At 45.0% G+C, this 20,456-nt stretch overlaps 1 protein-coding gene across 1 annotated transcript in view; it reads left to right on the forward strand.

Annotated features, from left to right (window-relative positions):
* Rhoj (ras homolog family member J) overlaps positions 1-20,456 on the forward strand; it is an 85,570-nt gene that overhangs the window by 641 nt on the left and 64,473 nt on the right. The window lies entirely within an intron of this gene.

Here is a 20,456-nt window from a genome sequence, read left to right on the forward strand (position 1 = left end):
CTCCCGGGAGAACCTGTGCCTCAGCTTACACAGCAACCCCCTTCCCACCTTGAGGCAACTGTGTAATCCTGGGGAAATACCTCCAGACCCAGGGGCCAGAAGTTTTTCTCAACATTTTTTGCCTAAACTTTCCTCAATTTCTCAGGACGGTCATTTTTAAGCGTAATGTGACTGCAGAAATTTCCATTAAAAAAAAAAAATCACCGCTAAACACGTGAGAACTGTTCTGTTCTCTCTACTTTTTCTACTCCTTCGTGCTAGGCACAAATGAGAATGCTAAGAAAGCCAGCCAACGACACCCCCCATCCCCTCTCTTCTGGATTACTTGCGGCTTAAATCTTGTACTTTCACACTTCCCGGCGGAGGGGGGTAGCAGGTAAGGAGAAAAAGTGTCCCAAGCTTGTAACTAAGGAGAGGTCAATGAAGTAAAAGATTGCTACGTTTTTAAAAGTTAAAAAAAAAAATCAAATGCAAGTAAAATCATTTTGAGTGTCCGGAAAAGGCAAATTTGAGTATAAACTATTTTAAATCACGGTCATTCTGATACTATAGTCACAAATTAACTCTTTGAGAGGGCTTTTAGTATTTGAGTGTTGCAAAGTTCGTGGAAGTTTTGGTCAGCATCGCATCTTGTTTCCCTCGTGGCTGTGACCCATGGGGGTCCCCTGTGTGAGCTGAGGAGTTGCTTTCAGCTCTCTGTGGCCTCAGTTTTATAACTTTTTTTTTTTTACCACGGAGACTGTCAGTGAGTTATCAGAAATCTGGGGTCTGGTGAGGAAAAATCCTCTCTATTCACCTTGATCTGGGATCAGATCAGCCTAAAGGAAGTGCTCACAGGAAGCCAGCCTGAATCTCTGCTATATGGCCCTTTGAAATCCCCCCTCCACCCCAAGCAGGAGTGTCTTCCCTGCCTTCCCTTCCTTTTAACTCTACATATTTGCAACAGTGGTGTACAGCGGAAAGGGGAGAGTTCACGGCTGGGGAGAGGGTCCATTTCCTGGGAGGTTCTCTATAATTGTAGAAATTATCCAAAATTTTTAATATCAAATCCCTGGAGCTTTTCTGAAAATGCACTGAGTTTGATGAGGGGAGAACTTTTTAATAGGAACCCAACAAAAATAAAAACAGATTCATCTTGAGAGGGGGGAAAAACTGCTCTAAAATATAGGGTTCTGTGCTTTGAGGAAGGGACTCCAGTTCTGGTCCTGAAAACATCAGAGCTGACTTCTCTGTCCTGTGTCTTCTTCGTGCTAGAAAGGAACGCGCTTAGGACTTTTTTCTGATCAAAGACAGAACTGAAGATCTACTAGAAGGAAAGGCTTCTAGTGCCTGGAAATTATGTCCCCAGGAACCCATCCTTCGGCTGAGCCAATTACAGTCATGTTAGGAAGAAAGGCAAAACCATCTTTGGAAATAAAGTTAGACTATGAAGGGGAGAAGAAAAAAAAAACCTTAGAGGTTAAATCATCTGGACTTTGCTGGTGTTGGGCTACTTTACATTTCAATTATATGCACACTGAATGGTGTGTGAGCACTGAAACATCTCAAAAAGGTTTTAATAGCTGAGTTTTCATGAACTAAGCTGTGCTATTTTAGTTCCCCAGAAATCATGGCCCCTCTGCACAGAGCAGCCCTTTGCACACAGCAGGCGTTCCTGAGCATGGCCACTTCGGTTTATGCTATAGCTTTCATATGTGATCATCTCGTGTGCTGTCCCTGTGGTTAAAGGGGCGGAGGCCCGAGCCGAACTCACTCACACGGGAGACTCATGAAATGCTGATTTCCATCCCAAGACTCCACCCTGTTCATACTTGCTTTGGCTGAGCCTCAGCCTGTGGGCGGCCATCAGGGAGCAGATAAACTCTAAAGCAACCAAACGCCCCCCGCCTTCCTTTCCACATCTGGATCCAGTTTTCAGTTCTCTGGGTCCTACTGACCCACTCTTGGTATGACAACAGGAAACAGCCGCTGTGTCTTTCAAGAAGTACAGTTGAAACCAGAGACAGCCTGTCCCTTCAAGGTGGTTGGTGAACGATGGTCCATCTCGGGAGAGAATGCATGCAGGAGTGGGGACAGGGCACAGCAATACCGCGTGACCTAGTTTTCATACTGTCTCTGTCATTTACTCTGTGGCCCTGAGAAAGTTACTAAACCTCTCTGCGCCTCCGTTCTGAAAGGCAAGGACAGGGACAATAAAGGTAATTGAATTGGTTTTAAAAGCAACATGGATTCCTACCTGTAGAGTTCTTGGTGCCCGGCATGTGATGCTAGACGTGGAGTCAGGCATCACATCTCTACAACTGCACCCAGTGATGAAACTGAATTAAAATGCTGCTAGAAGATAAAGTGTGCGATGGGAGGGGGGTGATTCCAAGAGGACGCCGTACTAGAAGGACAGGGCAGGACGCGATGTATGTCGCTCTTATGCAATAGCCACCACGGAGCTGAGAGCTGACAGCTGACAGCCCTGCTGTAGTCGTAATGGGATGGTAGCCTGTGAGGGAAAACACCAGTTTTAAATAAGTAATGGTGAGGGGGAAAAAACAACCTGTCAAACGGAAGTTGAAGTTCATTGCTCCTAATGTACCCATCCTTCCAAGCTACCAGGATCCACAAGGACCTAAGCTGCACGTGGCTTCCCTGAACTTTCTGAGGCCGGCTCCTTGATCTGGGTCCAGTTCACCTCCGTAACTGTGTTTCTATCTCCAGGCACAGTTAGGCGCCATCCTGTCGTGGCTTATGAGTTTCCTAACCCCCACCCCTCTCTATGATAGGAATCCTAAAAGGAAGGCCACCTCTTGCCACATCCAGCTGGCACCTCACTCTGGAGAAGCTCTGAAGGTTCATGACTCTCCTTAAAACACCAATCCTTATCTTGGTTTCAGGAACACCTCCTCCCTTTACTGTTCCACACCCCAGTGATTCTCTCCCACCTCCTCTGTGCCTCCCCCATCTCCAGCGTGCTGAGTGGGAACACAGTTCAGCGGTCAGTCCCCTGGTTCACTTCTCTAGTTAGCCTCAGGACCCGGGTAATGGTATCTAGTTTCCCAGCTTAAGACAGCATTGATATACTACCAGTTTCTTATTTATATCTGCCCTAAAGCCCTGGAAGACTCATCTGTGCAAGTGCCTCATGTCCATTTACACAGCTAATAGGCATCTCCAGCTAAGGCTTTTTCAATTCTCCTGTCTGCTCTGCTACCTACCATCGTTTCTACATGAGATCACTGTTGCTAAGCCAAAAAATCTGTGTCCAGGGGGGTCCTGCAGAGACTGATGAATCAACCAAGGAATGTACATGGAGAAGACCTAGACTCCCTGTTCAGGTATAGCCCATGGGCAGCTCAGTCTCCCTAGAGGTTCCCTGGTAAGGGGAACAGAGGGTGTCTCTGGCATGAACTTGGTTGCCTGCTCTTTCATTACCTCCCCCTGGTGATGTGGCCTTACTCGGCCACAGAGAAAAAGGATCCAAAAAGTCCTGATGGGACCTGATAGATTAGGGTCAGATAATAGGGGAGGAAGACCTCCCCTATCAGTGGACTAGGGAAGGGGCACAGAGAGAGAAGAGGGAGGGAGGGTGGGACTGGGAGGAGATGAAGAAGGAAGCTACAGCCGGGATACAAAGTGAATAAATTGTAATAAATAATACTAATTTTTAAAAATTTCAAAAAAGAAAAAAAAATCACCCTTGGTTTCTTCAGCGACTGAGAACAAACACCAGTGTTATTGCAACTCCTTTCTTCCTTTGACACCATCCTCCTCCCTCTCTATTCGAACCATCAGTTATTATTCCTTGCCTGGACAAATGAGCTCAGCATTCACAATGCACCGAGAACCAAACCACCCTCTTGCCTTTTCTCCTCTCCACACCACCACAGTCTCTCATCCTCACTACTGTAGTGTGGATCCCAACTCCCTGCTTCAAACCCTGCCCCCGAGATCTCCACCCAGCTGGAAAGGAACCGCCCGCAGTCCCGGCTCCTCAGTCCCTTCCCTCCACACTCACACGCTTCTTTTGCCATAGTATAGAAGAATGCCCCATGACTATGTCTATGTTTTCTCTCCTCTCATCTGCTAACACTGTTCTCAGTATTTCTGCTGTAGCCACAGTAGCCTTCTTGCTGTTTCTCATGGAAGGCTCCTTAAACACTTGTCATTCGCTCTTATTCTGGCCCAACACCCTGACATTCCAATTTGGCATAGTGTAGGTTGGCCACATAATTTAATCCATATGTCTGTGCCCGTGTGCTCACAAAAATCCATGCTCACACGTGCACATGTGACAACACAGAGAGAAACTGACCTTTTATTCTGCTGGACCTTCCTCTGCCATATTTAACATTACATGACACCGTATGTTTGTTTGCTACCTTCAGCTTCTGAAAACAGAGCCTGGAACATACTAGACTCTCAGTAGATAACCATTGGGTGAACTGATTCTAAGCATTCACCATCTTGGTCCCTTCAGAATTCAAGTCATCTCTAGTCTATTAAAGCCCTGGTGAGTAGGACTAAAGGCATGGTTCTATGGTAGAAGCCTTGTCACACATGCACAAGCCCTGGTTTTGATCCCAAGCACTGGAAAAATAAAAATAAAACGTTGACAAACATATTAAAAATTGCCAGTCCAAGATACATCTCTTTAAGAATGAACATATGAAAATGTTTGTTAGGCATAGTCTATCTTGTAATTTTTTTTTTTTTTTTTTACATTCTAGACCATCATCTCTTCTATGATATGGTAATAATTATCTTGACCTCAGTGGGCAGTGGGACATCTATCCAGTAGTGTCACACTACAATGTGTAAAGGTCACGTATTTCCTCCACTGCATTACACTCAAAAGCCAGGCTAAATTTAGTCTAGACCACTCAGATGCTTGTGCTTCTTAGAAAGAGAGCAGGTTCTGGAATAAGTGCCACTGTCCCAGTGACACTGAGGACAGCAGAATAAAGGTGGGAAGGGTAAGTGGTGTTTGTCACGGGGCTGCCTAGTAAGAAACCCCTGGGCCTTGCTTCGCAGGCCCATCCAAGAACGCCTGAACATGGCCGCCAGCTTCTGGGCTATCGAGTTTAGCATACCACAAGACCGTATCTTCCCATTCTTCGGTTTTATGACCAACCTCTTACTGACAAAATATCTGTTAACATTTCACACGGCATATGGCCTCGGAGTAAGACTTTGGCTGAGACTGGTTGGATTGTGAGCTGAGTTAGGCAGTGTGTGTGGCCTACCAGGTGAGGGATCTGTTTGTGTAAAAGAAGCCACGGCCGGCTGGAGCGTGACTCCTCCCACCTCCACCGAACAATTCGCATCATGCTCTCTGCTGAACTGTGTCCTGTCTAAAGGGTCCCTCTCCCAACACTCATCCCACCTGCAGCTCTCCCCTCAAAAGTCTGTCCACTTAGGAAGCCACTTTATGCCAGTGTTTGCAAACCCAGGCCGCCTGTGCAGGAAGTTAACACAATTCATGGAAAAGAGGAAAATCCAGTTACTCTGTCAGCCATGGGAGAGACAAAAGGAAGTTGTTTTCACAGAGAACTGAAGTCTGGTTCTAACTTTTTCCACCAAATTGAATGGCAGTTGGCTCAAGGTAGACTCAGAGGCAGCCATAACAGCTGGAATACTGGATGGAAATGATGCCCAAATAATAAACTGAATGAAAACAAGTGTCAGGCCTACAAATAGTTTCTCCAGGAGCTCTCCATGGCAGAGTATTTTATCACAAATAAGGCTCTAAGTCTGATCCAGACACTATAAAAAATAAAAACTTGTAACATAGTTCTGCTCATATAGTAAAATTCATTTGTTAGTATCTCTTTTGCTCTTTATTAAAAAACAAAAACAAAAACAAAAAACCACATTTAGAGGCACCCTAAAGAAAAAATAGGTTCATTTCTTGGAAACTACAAGAAAACAAACCTAAAGCAGCTTTCATGAGACTATGAAATAAATCACCAGGTAATTTTTTTAATAAGCAGCTGAATTTTATTTTACAAAGGAAAATCATCTTTTCACTTCAGCACAGCGCTTCTATCCCATAGTTAGTCCTTCTGGTGACCAACCCTCTTCTAAAGCTCTGTAGGGGCCCTGACAAGAGTCTGCTCAGCAGCCTTAGCTCAGTAAAGTAGGAAGAGGTCACTACAGAAAACAAAACATGTTCCTGTCACCCCAATGGCTTCAGAAATCTCTACATCAATAAGCCAGGAAGAAAAAAAAAATCAAATTATCTCTTCAATTTCATGCCAAATTACTTACTGGTTCCTCTGTTAAGTCATGGGCACATGGGCCCTCTCACCAGTTATCTGCTGCCAGGAAATGCCACGTAGGATAAGGACCAGATGAAACCACTAACAGAAACCTCAGGCTGCACAGGTAAAGCCAGTGAGTCATTCTACAGAAGTGTTCTGACTTCTCAAGGAGAAAGCAAGGCCCTGTACAGGCAGTGCAAACCAGGCTGGGCTTGGTCCCTCCTTTCAGGGGGCCTTATAGCCCAGCTAGGAAGGCTAGTACAAACAGGTCACTACTTTCTGTTTCCTGAGTCATCAGCAGACCATCAAGGGCTGGTCAGGCACTCTGAGGGCAGTAAAAATAAAAGCCATGGCAGGCTTTGTGAAGGAGCACCAGGAAGGAGGTTGGCCATCAGGGTTGCTGGGGGAGGAGGGGTGGTCTTTTTATGTATTTGGTTTTGTGTTTGGGGTGGGAAGTGGGAAGCACAGACAGATCACACACACTTGTATATATAAATCACCAGGCTCTTAGCCTCAAATGACAGTTCACGAGGTAATTGTGACAGAAAAGACAGGAATGGGACAGTTGGATGAATTGCTCACTTGGTCCCTCCTAACACAATGATATCCAACTGTCAGTATCCCTTCCCCTATAGCCCGTTGTCAAGCAGTGTGACATGTGTGTCATTCTTTCTTCTGGACGCTAGCCTACCCTACCTAAGGATCAGTAACAGAGACCACATAATGCATGTCTTCCCACAGTCCCCACTGAGGCAGGAGACCAGCTCTCTCAGAGCTGTGTGAAGTAGCAATCGTACTCAGAACACCAAAATGTCCTGCAGAGACAGCTAACTGTGGACCGTTTTTCTTAAGAGCAAGCAAGGGGAAAAAAAATAGCAAATGAAGGAGAAAGAAAAACTTAAATTTGTGACCAGTATAACATTAGAAACACCTGCTCCAGGGTTGGAAACTGTCAGTCACGAAGGTCCTACACACCAGCATCGGCCACAATACACCAAGGTCAGCAGCCAAGCCAGGCTCAGGTGGACAGGCTCCCTACAGGGAAGGCTTCTGGTTCTACACGACTGGGCTCCCCTCTCAGTGCAGGTCAGGAAATGTTCCCCAGATCTCATCCCCTAAGTGGCCTCTGAAGCTGGGCTTCAGGTAGTCAATCCAAAGGGGTAGTTTCTGCAATATCCTTCATTCGCCTCTCCTCCATCTTGAGGGGTCACAGCAAACAGCTCCCAGGTGGCTCCAGCCATTGGATGCTGTTGCTGACTTATGATCGCCTTCCTCCACGAAGGCACAGGAAAGGTAGGAAGCAAATGCAAAGTCTTTCGGGAGGATGGAAACAAAATCGCAGAGAATCTGGCTTGTGGTCAGCCTTGAGAACAAGCTCCAGACTGTGAAGATCTGAATCTCTCTGCAAAGAGGAGAAGTCTCATCTGGCCTACGGATTGACTCTCCCACGTACAACTTCCATGACACCTTTTAGAGTAGCTAGCAGAGATCAAACACTTTTCTAAGAATAATGCAGTCAGGATAGATCCCACCATGAATTCAACAGGGTCCAGCTCCCAAGTGGCAGAGTGTCCCGGCACTGCCCAGAACACTCTGAAGTCCACCAAATTTTTGTCTGCCCCCAGATTTGACAGAAGAAGAGGATGTGGTTTATACGTGGTCAATTAGAACTTGTCCCAGTTCGCAGATTGCAGCTATGGTATTCACTCCTAGTCACGCTGGCAATTTTATTTATGCCCCTCTGAGCAGAGTGATAGCATTCATAATAAAACTGAAATGATGCTGGGATGTGTGACCACAACGGTGAGAGCCACATTTTAATATCATCAGTGCTATGATTCAGGCATAGTCAAAGTCTCTTCGTACATTCGTTCACGCTGCTTCAAAGTCGGGCGTTTTCTCGGTTTTGCTGACAATGAAAATTAAGCATTTTTCCTAAGATGAAATTGCCTTAGTAAGGGGACACTCATGGACTAGTAGGCAGTGTTAGTCTACGGACAGGTCTGTGACATTAACCCGAAGCCACCGTTAGTTAGGGTGTGCCACGCTAAGCCGCAATAACAAATAGACACAGAGGTTAACACAGGGCAGGGTGTCCCTTGACACCGCTATGTTCCTGGCCCGGTATTCAGGTCAGTAGAGATGCTTTCTTCTATGCATTCCTTAAGGACTCGAGAGGCTTCCATTCTGGAACCTTGGCATCCCCCAGGATCCTATAACTGTTGACATCAACCGGCTGAATGTGAAAGAGCATGGAGCAGCTTGAATGGAAATGTTTAGAGACACATCCTGGAAGTGACAGACATCATTTCCTGTCATTCTCCATAGACGATAATAGAGTCACATGCCAGCCTTCAGTCCAAGGGAGGCTTAGAAAAAGCCCACCTCTGTGCCCAGAACAAAGAAGAACATATTTCGGTAGAAGTGAGCAATCCCTTTCTGCTTCTCTCCAGCCACCAAATATTTTTACACACTCTTCCTGATATGTAAAACAAACTTAACCTTTTCCCCAGAAGGCCTGCTCTGTGCCACACCTGCATGCCAGGGCCCAGCATCAAGAGGTAATGCGTAGCCCTCTCAATACAACTTAAACGTGATTTTTCATGACCCAATAGTAGCCAGTTCCCTAACCTATATGCACAGCCATCTCTGCTATCGTGGTGGAACAGAAATAGGGTGTCCAAGTTACCTAAACCCCTTTTAGAGGAGGAGGGAGGGAGTAACAGAATAATGGAAAGCACAAGGAAGTCCTCTGCACCAGCTTTGAGGATGTTCTTGGGATGACCCACATACTGTTGGCTAAAGAGAAGCTTTGAAAATCATTCTTAACTTCCCCAGCTTCCAGAAGGCTCTTCTTCCTGCCCCATCACCCCTCAAGGCCCATTGTCCCTCATGGCCCATCTTTAAGCTGAGCTTTGTGAGATATGATTTTTCCTGGGGCATTGAACATATGTCTCGGCTGATTTCTTGAACTGTGTAATCTGGAATGCTCGGTGTTGTTATCTTCTAAGCGTGAACATGTTAAATGGCTTCTGAGCCGGTCATCATGTGAGGACCAAAGTATGTCCTCTTTTAGACATCCTCATTAAGTGTGTTGTATTCATATGCTTCTTTTACTCTCAGATCAGCAGTAGCTTTCGGGGCCATGGGATGTGTGACACTCAGATCCTATCTACGGTTCAGAGAAAATTCTGATTTCGTAAAATTTCCACGAACACCTAGTGCTCACATCCTTTTTTTTTTTTTTAATACCTATTCATTGATTGAGCTTCACACAGCAGAGCGTTCATGTGGAAGTCAGAAGACAACTTTTGGTAGTGAGCTCTCTCTGTCCACCAGGTTCTGTGTGTGTGTGTGTGTATGTGTGTGCGCGCGTGCGCACACAAGCACACATATATGTGTAGAGATGCACATCTGTATGCGCATGTATGTGTTTGTGAAGGTCAAAGGGCAAACAACTCTATCATTCCTCAGGCATCAACCACCATGTTTATTGAGACAGTATCTCTCTCTCTGGGCTCACTGGTTAGGCTGGCCCAGACAGCCATCAAGCTCACAAGTCCCTCCTGTCTCTTCCTCCTCGGCACTGAGTTCCAAGACACGACATGACACCTGTCTCTTCAGGTGGGTGCTGAGGACAGAACTCGGGTCCCATGCTTGCTCAGCAAGCATTTGCCATCTGGCTGTCTGGCTATCACCCCAACCGGCCAGCTTTCCTCTTCTTAACATTTCTCGCTCTGTAAAGTAAAGATTAATATACATGTGTATTCTGTCATGTTCCATTCTTTTCTAGGGGCTCGGTAGGTGCTCCCCGGTTCCTACCCGGTTTTCCATACAACATAGGTCTTCAACTACTCAACCTGCTTTGTTTTCTAACATCTGCAAGCCAGCAACATGTGTTTTTGTAATGCTGACACGACACTATTAGGTTAACCAGGACACTGCATTAAAAAAATCTAAATGTATGATGATGGGTCAAACTATTAGAATCCTTTTCTCCTGATCATATAGGGCCCTGGTTGAGATTACCCCGGTCCACAATGTCATTCAGGGGTTTAGTTATCCCATCTTTGACTTTGCTAACACCTCAGCTCCGTGGTGCCCTGTATCTATACGGAGGAAGAAAAAAGACTGAAACACTGAGGGTAGACAGACTTGATAGGCGTCGTTAAGCTAAAATTGTCATAGTCATTAAGCTAAAATTGCGCAGATCAAATACAGTAGCCATGTGTAAACAGTACCGATTTCCCTAAGCAGTGAATTCAAGTAGTTGGATATTCAGCTGCAGATAACATCTAAACTGAGGTTCTGATCATAAGCCAGGGAGGGGGTGGCTATTGTTAAAAATACAGGTTCCTGGCTTTGGAGATAATTGGTATGGCAAAGTGCTTGCCAAGCAAGCCTGGGGACCTACCTCTGGAATCCCAGAACCCATATAAAGCTAGACACAATCATCATCTGTATTCCAAGTGCTCCTGTAGTGAGATAGGAGGTGGAAACAGAAGAACCACAGGAACTTAAGGGCCAGCTAGCCCACAAAGGCAGCAATAAACCAGAGACTCTGCCTCTCCCTGTGAGTTCAGGGCCAGCCTGATCTACAAAGTAAGTTACAAGACAGCCAGGGTGCTTATACAGAGAAACCTGTCTTGAAAAAGAGAGAGAGAGAAAGAGAGAGACCCTGCCTCAAAACAAGATGGAATGTGAGAACAGATACCCAAGGTTGTCCTCAGACCCCTACATTTACCTCCACACACCACCAGTATTCACATGCACACACACACACACACACACACACACACACACACACACACGATTCTCCTAAAAATTAAAATATGGGTCCAAGCCAAGGCTGCTAAACTAAGAGATGGAACTGTGAACAGGAATTTCTATAAGCATCCAGGCATTAGGCAATACCTGTGAAACCCCTAAGTTGTACTTCAAAACTGTTTGAATATCACAAACTCACAGAGTTGAACTCTACGTTCAACTAATGTCTTTTATGTGTATGTTTATGCGCGTATATATCTCCCTCGGTCACTGCCTACTTTTTTAGACACAGTATCGCACAGAAACTGAAGCTCATCAGTTGGGCTCCAGGGATCTGCCCATCTCTGACCCACCCAGCCTAGGGTTACAGGCATGTTCCACCATACCTGCTCTTTATGTGGGTTCTGGGGATCCGAACTCAGGTCCTCAGGCACTCAGTGCACATCAGGCACTTGATTAGCAGCCATCTCCCTGGTCCCTCAAGCATATGCAACTCATCAAGTTCAGCAAACCTCTCTTCATACTAACAAAGATGCCTATAAATCAAGGCAGAAGAAGTGATTTTCCAGTCAACCGTGAACCAATAAAGCAATTTGCAAACAGATACACATATTATTCCCCAGCTTGGGAGTTTTCTGTCAGATTGTGTGAAATATAAGGTGCCGTTAGCTGGAAAACTCCTAAATTGTGATCTGGAAAAAGAGAGCTATATCCAAGCCTGAGACAGAGAGAGAGAGAGAGAGAGAGAGAGAGAGAGAGAGAGAGAGAGAGATCTGGAAAAACACAGAATCTCACAAAAGTACTGGGAGAGGCCTTGTGAACAGAGGTAGAGGAGGAAGGCTTTGAGGCTGGGAGGAGAGACTGGTAGGAGTCAGAACGGGGCCAGCTTGGGCATACCATGTACTAGCTTCTGGGAAACCTGGCACTTGGGCACGATCTACAAGGCTGCCCAAACAACCATGGATTCTTTTCCCTGAGGCGGGGAGGACTCTGGGGCCTTGGGGGAGCACCAAGGAGAATTGGGAGACACTCTTTTCCTCCTGTGGGAAGAAGGAAGGGAAGGTGCCTGGGTCCTGGGGTGATTCGGGTGCAGCTCTGTCTGGGAAGGGATTATGGTTGTTCCCTATCCGCGCAGCCCTGTGATTGTGAAATGAACAGTAACCATCTGTTTCCCCGCTGCAAACCCTGTTGTTTTGCTTCATGCTTTGACCTAACATCTGGGGGGTGGGGAGGGAAGGGGAGGTGGAAAACCTCCTCTGGAACTCTTTCTCTGAGTCCAAAAGTCCTCCAAACAAGCTAGAATCTGCATGAAAGAGAGAGCGTGTAAATTGTGGGAGGGGCAGGAGCTCTCTTTACTGGAACTCCCTGTCCTTAGCAGGACGGCCCAGTTGACAAGCAATCAAGTCTTCCTCTGCAGTCTCTCAGGCTCCCCTAATACAAGTTGAGGGCTTTCTCAGTCCTCAGTGTGAGATCTTGTGGCTGGAGAACACTGTCCTGGCCCAAGCAAAGGACTCCATGAATAAAACAGAAAGTTACGGTAGTTCACTAATCCACTACCATGAACAATATGGCGGAACGGAGCATTTCCCGTGCATCGAGCCCTGTGCTGCCCTTGCTTTCTTGTCCGAGTGTCTGAATCTTAGGTAGTAGGGGTCCTTAGTTTGTGGGCAAGAAAATGGAAGCTCAAGGAGAAATCTTTTGTCCCACCTCATGCAGACAGGAAGTAGCAGAATTGACAGTCAGATCCCTCCTATATTTACCACCTCAACAGTTGGGCTCATGCTGGGCCTAACATTATGGATCTTACAACAAGGCCGCAGCACCGGGATTAGGCTCTGTTAACCTACTTGCTTACTCCTGGGCTTTTCTGTTATTTATTCCTGTAAACTTGTCACCATCCTTTCCTTATAGAAGATCCGCCTGCAGAAGGCTAGGTTCTTTCTGCTCTGCGGGTTCTTAGGTTCCCAGAGCCTGGGAATGAACCTTTAGCAACTACCCAGACATGCATCTTGAGTAACTGAGTGAGTGACAGCCATGACTCCAGCCATGGTACCCTGTGTGGACAATCAGTCCACACCCTGAGAGGATATACCCTAAGAATCACAAATACAAAAAATGAATGGCCTTGTTTAAAACTTAAAAAAAAAAAAGGGTTGTTTTATTTATTTATTTTGGAGGGGGGGATGGTCAGATTTCTGGTCAGATTTCAAACTTGTGAGTTCTGAGTGCTTTAACTAGGCATACAGGTTTTCCTAACTGTATTAAGGCTTTCTTTATCTCTGTTTTTCTGATGTGATGTCCTAGAGGCAAAAAATAAATAAAAAATTTTAAAAAGGCAATTTGGTTTTGTTAAAGAATGTGATGCATAACGTTTCTTTCAAATCACGAGGTAATTAAGAGGAAAAAATAACAAGCAAGCCATCTCCTTTAGCGTGCAGTAAGGATAAGCCTCCTAAGAATTATGAGCGACACTTGGAAGATGCAGTTTGCTGAGAGTACAGCAGTTTTCAGCCAGTGTGCTCGCTAGACATGCGATGGATACATCCATCTGCGCTAATTGTGGGGCTATTCGCACTTGTCAAAGCACAAGCTCTGAGGAGAAAAAGAGGCCCTCCTCTCTCCTCAGGTCTCCCTCCCCCTGTTTGCACTGGATTAGCTCACACCAGAGCCCTAAATGCTTCTTTGCTCAAGTAAAATGAATTCCATGTGGCATCTGCAATAGTTCAAGATGGTGAATAAGAGCCCTAAAATTTTTCAAGAGTTGACATGTATGACCTTTCCAGAGAGACTGCGAGTGGATGCTAGCTTGTCGGTGGCCACTCAGGACTTCCCTTCAGGAGCTTTGCTCCATCATCCCGCTGTCTGTCCCTTCATAACATTCACACTAAGCTCTTTTTTTTTTTTTTTTTTCATAAGCCAGATCTTTCAGGCTGTAGATCAGTTATTTCCTCTCCCTTCAGGTCAGTGATGACTGAGAAAAACCTCATTATCGCCCTCAGAATAATAGCTCTTCATGTACTTGAAGACGAAGACAATTTCATCCTTGCTACCATGAGACTCTTTGGCCGGTGTCTTCCAGCCCCCTTCATATCTGACCTATTCTTTCCCGCTTTGTTTGATGAGAAGTAGCTCACAAATTTACTCCGGGTCAATCACAACCACGGGCACTTCAGACACACGGGCAGCACAAAAATAGTTTTGCAATGTTTTTGGCAGGAATGAGCTTTTTTGTCAACATGGTTAGAAGCAGACCTAACAGGATGGATAAGCCTGGACCAGACCACCACCACCATCATCATCATCATCGTATGTGTGCAGGTGTTGTGCCTGAATACGTCTATGTACTATTTGCACACCCAGTGCACACAGAGGCCAAAAGAGAGGTCAGATCCCCTGGAACTGGAGTTGTGTACAGTTGTGGTTCTGGTAATCAAACTCGGGTCCTCTGGAAGAGCAGTGCTTGTGACTGCCGAGCCTTCTCTCTACGACCCCCTAAATAATCCTTTAGATCACACCTGCCATTTGCTTCTATCCCTTGCCAGAGAGTTGACGTCATCAATGAGAAGAGAGAGCACTGTTTCTTTCCCAACATTCTAACAAACACCCATGCAATTATTCCCAGATTTATCTAGGCAATAAGGTCATGCAAAGGCTTGCAAAAGACAAGACTTATTTGGATCTTAAAGTGGCTGTGACTGTCAGTCCCACTTCGCAGGTCAAACAGCTGCACATGGCATACAGAAGGGAATACTTGATCACAGTGGACTAGGCAGTTGCTAGCAGGCAGTTGCTCTAGTCACCATGAATCTCTTGTATCTGATCACTCTTGTTTTAACAGATACTCTAGACTCGGGATGTAGTATATACGTAGACGGTGGCTGCTAATCTTGATTATCAGTTTGACAGGATCCAAAATCACTTAGGAGGCAAGTCTCTGAACATGATGTCTGGGGGATTAATTGAGGTAGGAAGGCCCGCATTAACTACCATTGTACTATGCCAGGGGTCAGGTTCTTGAAATGAAGGAAAGGGGAGAGACTAGCATTTGTCACTCCTGCTTCCTGAGTGTGCAAACGATGTGACCGACTGCTCCAAGCTCTTGCCCCTACTGTGACCTCCCTACCATGATGGATTGCACCCTCAAACTGTGAGCTAAAGGGTTTACTTCATCCCTTAAGTTGTTTCTGTCAGAGCATCTTAGCAAAGCAACAGAAAGCGTAACAAGACATATCTAAATACATAATATTGGCAGATCTCAAACCAGCCACATATTGGGTATATTTCATGCCTAAATCAACACCTAAAAATCTTTCTAAGGCAGGTACACATTAGACAAGCATCCTGCTCAACAATTTTAACATTGACTCCAAATGGAATCTCAAAATACGCTCTGGACCCAGGTGTGTTGTGTGACAAGACTTTTCCTGGGGAGATACAGTATCTGCTCACCACCCCAGATAGAGTTTTCCACAACATACCAAAGTACAGATACCACTAAAGTTCAACTTGGTAAACCAACGAGTTTTATTGGGGTAAAGCAGAAATGAATCAACCCTGCATCTCTGAAGCCCACCCCAGCACTGGACATGGTAAACAAAAGCTGGGAGCCTGAAGCACACTGCATAACCCTGCCGGCTGCTTAACACACTGGAGAGTGTCCTTCAAAGTGACTCTAAATCTCTCCCGGGAAACTTGCCTAGTTCCTGTTTCTTCCAGGCAGGGGTCTGGACTCAATCTTCTTAGAAATTTGGCTCATCTGAGAATGAATCTCAGCAGTCTTTATTGCTTACTTTGGAGTGGTTCAGCTATTGAATCTAGTCAGTTTCAGGGACTTCCTGGTGCTATTTTGAGTTGTTTGCCTCTCTGTTTAAAAAGCTTCTCTGGAGGATGAGATGTTTCAGTCTGGAAGGCAACTGTTACACAATACTCCACCCCATCCTCTGGCCCTTCAGTCTTTCCAATCCCTCTTGTGCAATGATCCCTGAGCTTTGGAGGGGGAGACTATAACTATCTACCTACGGCTAAGAATTAGGCCACTATGCCAACACATCACTGTGCCTAAGCAGTCACTTATTCTCCAGAGCATCACCTTGGTTATGAGTTGAGGCTGACAACAATGGTGATCTGTAGGCACAAACACACACTTAGAAGGCATCTAGTAATACCTTAGAACTTGTTTCCCCATTCAGATAATAAATGTAATAAATATATTATAAGCATATGTTTTCTTTTTTTAATACCAGGAGTGGGGATATGGAACTGCTTCACATCAGCTATGGTTTGCCTTGAGCTCTGGCAGGGGCATGATTTTTGCCAGCTGCAATAGTGTGATATTTGAAATTCTGGGGACTTTACAGAGGATGAATAAATGATAGGGCCCCCAAGAGGCGGGGTGGGTGGATAGCTGGTTGTTGGTTGTTGCTGGTCGTTGTTTGTTGTGATTTGTTAAGTAGTCATGTGCAAAGAAACAAGAAGAATGTAGATATCCTGACAGGGAAGATAAAACTTGCCCCACGGAGCCAGACGCCCCTAATCAGGAGGAAGTGGTCTAATGATAACATCACCGACCTCTGACTTTATTCAGAGATCTCCTTCCTTTCCTCTTTATCCTTTTCTCTCTCATGCCTAGTGTTAGGGAGTTGAAAGGGAAGAAGAAAAGTGGTAGAGAAGGGTGGAAGAAAGAGCCCATCAAGTAGCAAATGCTGGTTACACCCTGTGGTGCTATGAAAGCTAAGCAGCAGAGCGGGAGTTACCAGTTCAATCCCAGTATGTCCTGCAGTCACAGCTTGCATATGTGGTGCCTTCAGCAATAGGATCTTACCCTCTAGTTTTGTCATATAACCGACATCAGTAACATTAACCTTTGTGGTTCGTGGTGTCTCTAGGGCTTCCCTAGCCAAAAACTCACAGGGAGGTAGCCTACCCCTGGCACTGGGGTTTTTATTCAATAACCCTAAGGCTTCTAGGAGTGTCCTTTTCCAACCATGTAGGGTACCTTTTAGATTTTTGTTTGTTTGTTTGTTTGTTTCCTTTCAGTTAACTCAGCCCTAGTAGGCTTATAAGGTAGATGGAAGTACCATTGCACGTGGTTTTGCAAATCTGCAAAACACTCAGAGGTTAGCATTACATTATCTCTGTAACAAAGCCTTTTCCAGAAGATGGGCAGGACAAGGTAGCATCCCAAACCACCATCCCATAGCTAACAGTGGGGTTACAAAAATAACCTTGATGAAGCTCTCTGAAACTCTGTTGCAATTTGTTCTGAGCAAGTGTCAGGTGAGCTCAGAAGTTCACAACTAAGGAGATATTAAAGCCAAACATTAGTCAGGTCTGATACAGCAGGGAAAGGTTCCATTCCCTCGTATCAATTGCTTCCTCTGCAGATCAAAGTTAGGCACAAAGCATGGAATGGGAGATGTTAACTTAATTAGTTCCCTGTAATCCTCCGGCATTCTTTCTAAGCCATTACCTTTCCATATCCTGGAGCTCTTCCATGGTGACTCTCTACATTTCTCTTCATCTGATAAATTCACTGCGCCTGACTTAATCTGTTCAGACCTACTCAGGGCCAAGGGGGACATGGTCCTGTTCTTCCCTGATGTATCTGCTCCTTGGGTCAATGTGGCCCTGGTTTGGCACTATGCCTCTGTAGCTGTTGTCTTTCCATCCACATACTAGCTGTGAAGAAGTTCCAGGCTGGGCAAGCCATCCCCAACCCTAGCATAACCTTTCCTGGAGAGAAATGTACCCTCCTTAGTCTCAGTGATAGATAAATAGTCATTTGTGGGTGTCCCAGATTTTTAATATATATCATATATATTATATATAATATATAATATATAACATATATATGTTTTTATATATATCATATATATGTTTTAATATATCATATATATGTTTATATATATATGTTTACATATATATGTAAAACCTGGGACACCCACACACGACCATGAGTCATTTTGAACCCTGCTATATCATCAGTAATACCCATAGTAAAAGGAATTCATTAGTATTGGGCCCATTCCCAGATGTGAGTCCTTGAGTGATTTCCAGAACTCAAAAGGATGTTCAAGTGTTAACTCTTAAAATAATAGAGGAGGCCCAGGAGGAGGCTGGGGCACAGATCTATCGATGCACAGCTCTTGGTGCAGCTGTACGATTGGAGGAAACATGTTTTATTTGCTTTCCATATTGCAAGGAGATGACAAACTCACCAGAGTTTTTCTTTAGGGGGTCATCACTGCCTCAGTTTCCCCAACTTTTACCATCCCATGAACACATTAGAAACCTGTTTCTTGGGAAATAAGGAAGAGAATTCTGCTGATACTTGGCTCCAAATGGAAAGCTCGGATCTGGATACTCCCAACAAGCCCTGCAATAACTCAGGGCTGAACAGAGTGTGAAATAAAGCAGTCTGCAGTTGAGCAGGATCTGCCCACTGAGTGACCCCATTTTTCCCTGAAAAGAGCTGACCAAACAACCACAAAGATGTTGCCATTTCTCTTCTTCTTTGCTGATTTTCAACTTTCAAATAAAGTATCTCACTCAAAGGATTTAATTTATGTTTTTCTCCTCATGGTTTGCTCTGGTTTTGAGACTGGCTCTTCTTCCATGGCTGGGACCAGCAATCCCCACGCCTGGATCTCCAGAGTGCTAGAATTACAATTACAAACATGCAGTGACATACCTGGGTTGGTCTTGAACTCTTGAAGCTATGGAGTACTAGAATTTAGATTGTAGGTATACATTACTACCCTTTGTTTCCCCATGGTTCCTGAAACCAGTAATCCGCTAACCATGGAAAACTGTATTTGTTCTCCTTGAGTCTTTTAGTTTGTTCTTAGTAGTGTGTGTGCCTATGTGTGTGTGGTTTTTCAAGACACGGCTTCTCTGTGTATCAGAGCCCTGGCTATTCTGGAGCTCACTTTGTTGACCAGGCTGGCCTTAAATAAACAGGGATCCACCTGGCTCTGCATCCCAAGTGTGGTGCACCACCGTACCCAACCTTACCCCATCTTTAAAAGGGAGCTTCTTCCACTCCTTCCTTGAAAGTTCCGGAATGTTCTGGTTTGTGCATGAAGACTTTTCCTCCCCCTCTGGTGGGCCTCTTCCTGGTGAGTTCACACAAAGGAGATTTTTCTCTGCCAAGGAAAAGATAGAGAGCGATATTTGCGGTATAGCCACTTGACAGCAGCTCTTGATAAGCCAGATTTCATGCTAATACTATTTAAATTTTATCCCTTGTCAAGGAAAGGGGGACTCAAGATATATTTTACTGGCATATATGAGGATGACAGAAATTCTGCAATGGAAATTACACCATCATGTGAGGGCAATGAGGAGAAATGGATTTCTTCTTCAGGGAATTAATCTGTGGTTCAGGAGAAACAGCATAACTCTGTCCTGGAGCAATGTCTATCAAACGTATGGATGGAGAAAATTAAGTAAAAAACGTTCTTTGTGGTTGTTCAAGAACACTTTTTCCCACCTCACACCCATGCCACATTTCCCATTAAATCCTTTAGGTGGCGCTCAAACCAGGAGGCTCACTCAAGGCCTGCTGGGCTACACAATAAGAGCCAGTCTCACAAAACAACAAAACCGCTTAGGAGCCTCACCTCAGTGCATACAGCCTCCCTCTCTCGCTCCCCAAACTTCTGCTCTTGTCTTGTTTTAATATCCCGTCTAAGAAATGACAAGATTCTGTATATCCTCCGATGAAGGACATAAAGTCCTTGTCTTGGAATCTCCCTTCCCAAGAGAAGTACTTCAGAGAGCAGGATCTCCCTGGAGGCCTTGGGCTATTAGACAGTGAGAACTGAGGGCGTTAGAGCCAAGCGTTCCCACAAAACATCCAACGGTTCTCTGAAACGTAAGGGAAACCATTCCAACTTGACTTCCAGATTCCTTCCATTTATGTGTGATGTGTTTAGAGATTGTCCTGCTCTTCTATAATCTCAAACTATCTACAAAGATACCCTGGGTGGGGGAGTCACATTTAGTAAATTGATTATTGCCAGTCTCTGCCCCCCCCAAAAAAAAATCCTGTATTCCCTGTCTTTTCTTTATAAAAAGATGACTACCTGCAAAGTTTTATAGGAAAGTTTTGAAATATTTATAACTTAAAACTATCTCATAGCTCGTTTGTACTCAAATGACTATTCTAACCCTGACCTTTTAGGACACCAAAGCAAATGCAATTAAATTTGTTGTTGTTCCTCACTGAGAGAGAAAGAGAGAGAGGTGTGAGAGAGAGGGGGTGTGAAAGGGAGAAGGAGGAAGGGATCTGAGAGAGAAAGACACTGAGACAAATGGAGATAGGAACAAAGCGGCTGCAACTCTCCATGGAGTAAGGAACTGTATCTGCATAGTCTTCAGGCTCAGATGGGATCCAGGCCCTTGCTGCTTCTCCAGATTGGGACTCCGCCTCCTTAA

Source organism: Meriones unguiculatus, chromosome 7 (assembly GCF_030254825.1).
Source record: "Meriones unguiculatus strain TT.TT164.6M chromosome 7, Bangor_MerUng_6.1, whole genome shotgun sequence".
In the NCBI taxonomy this organism is placed as follows: Eukaryota; Metazoa; Chordata; class Mammalia; order Rodentia; family Muridae; genus Meriones; species Meriones unguiculatus.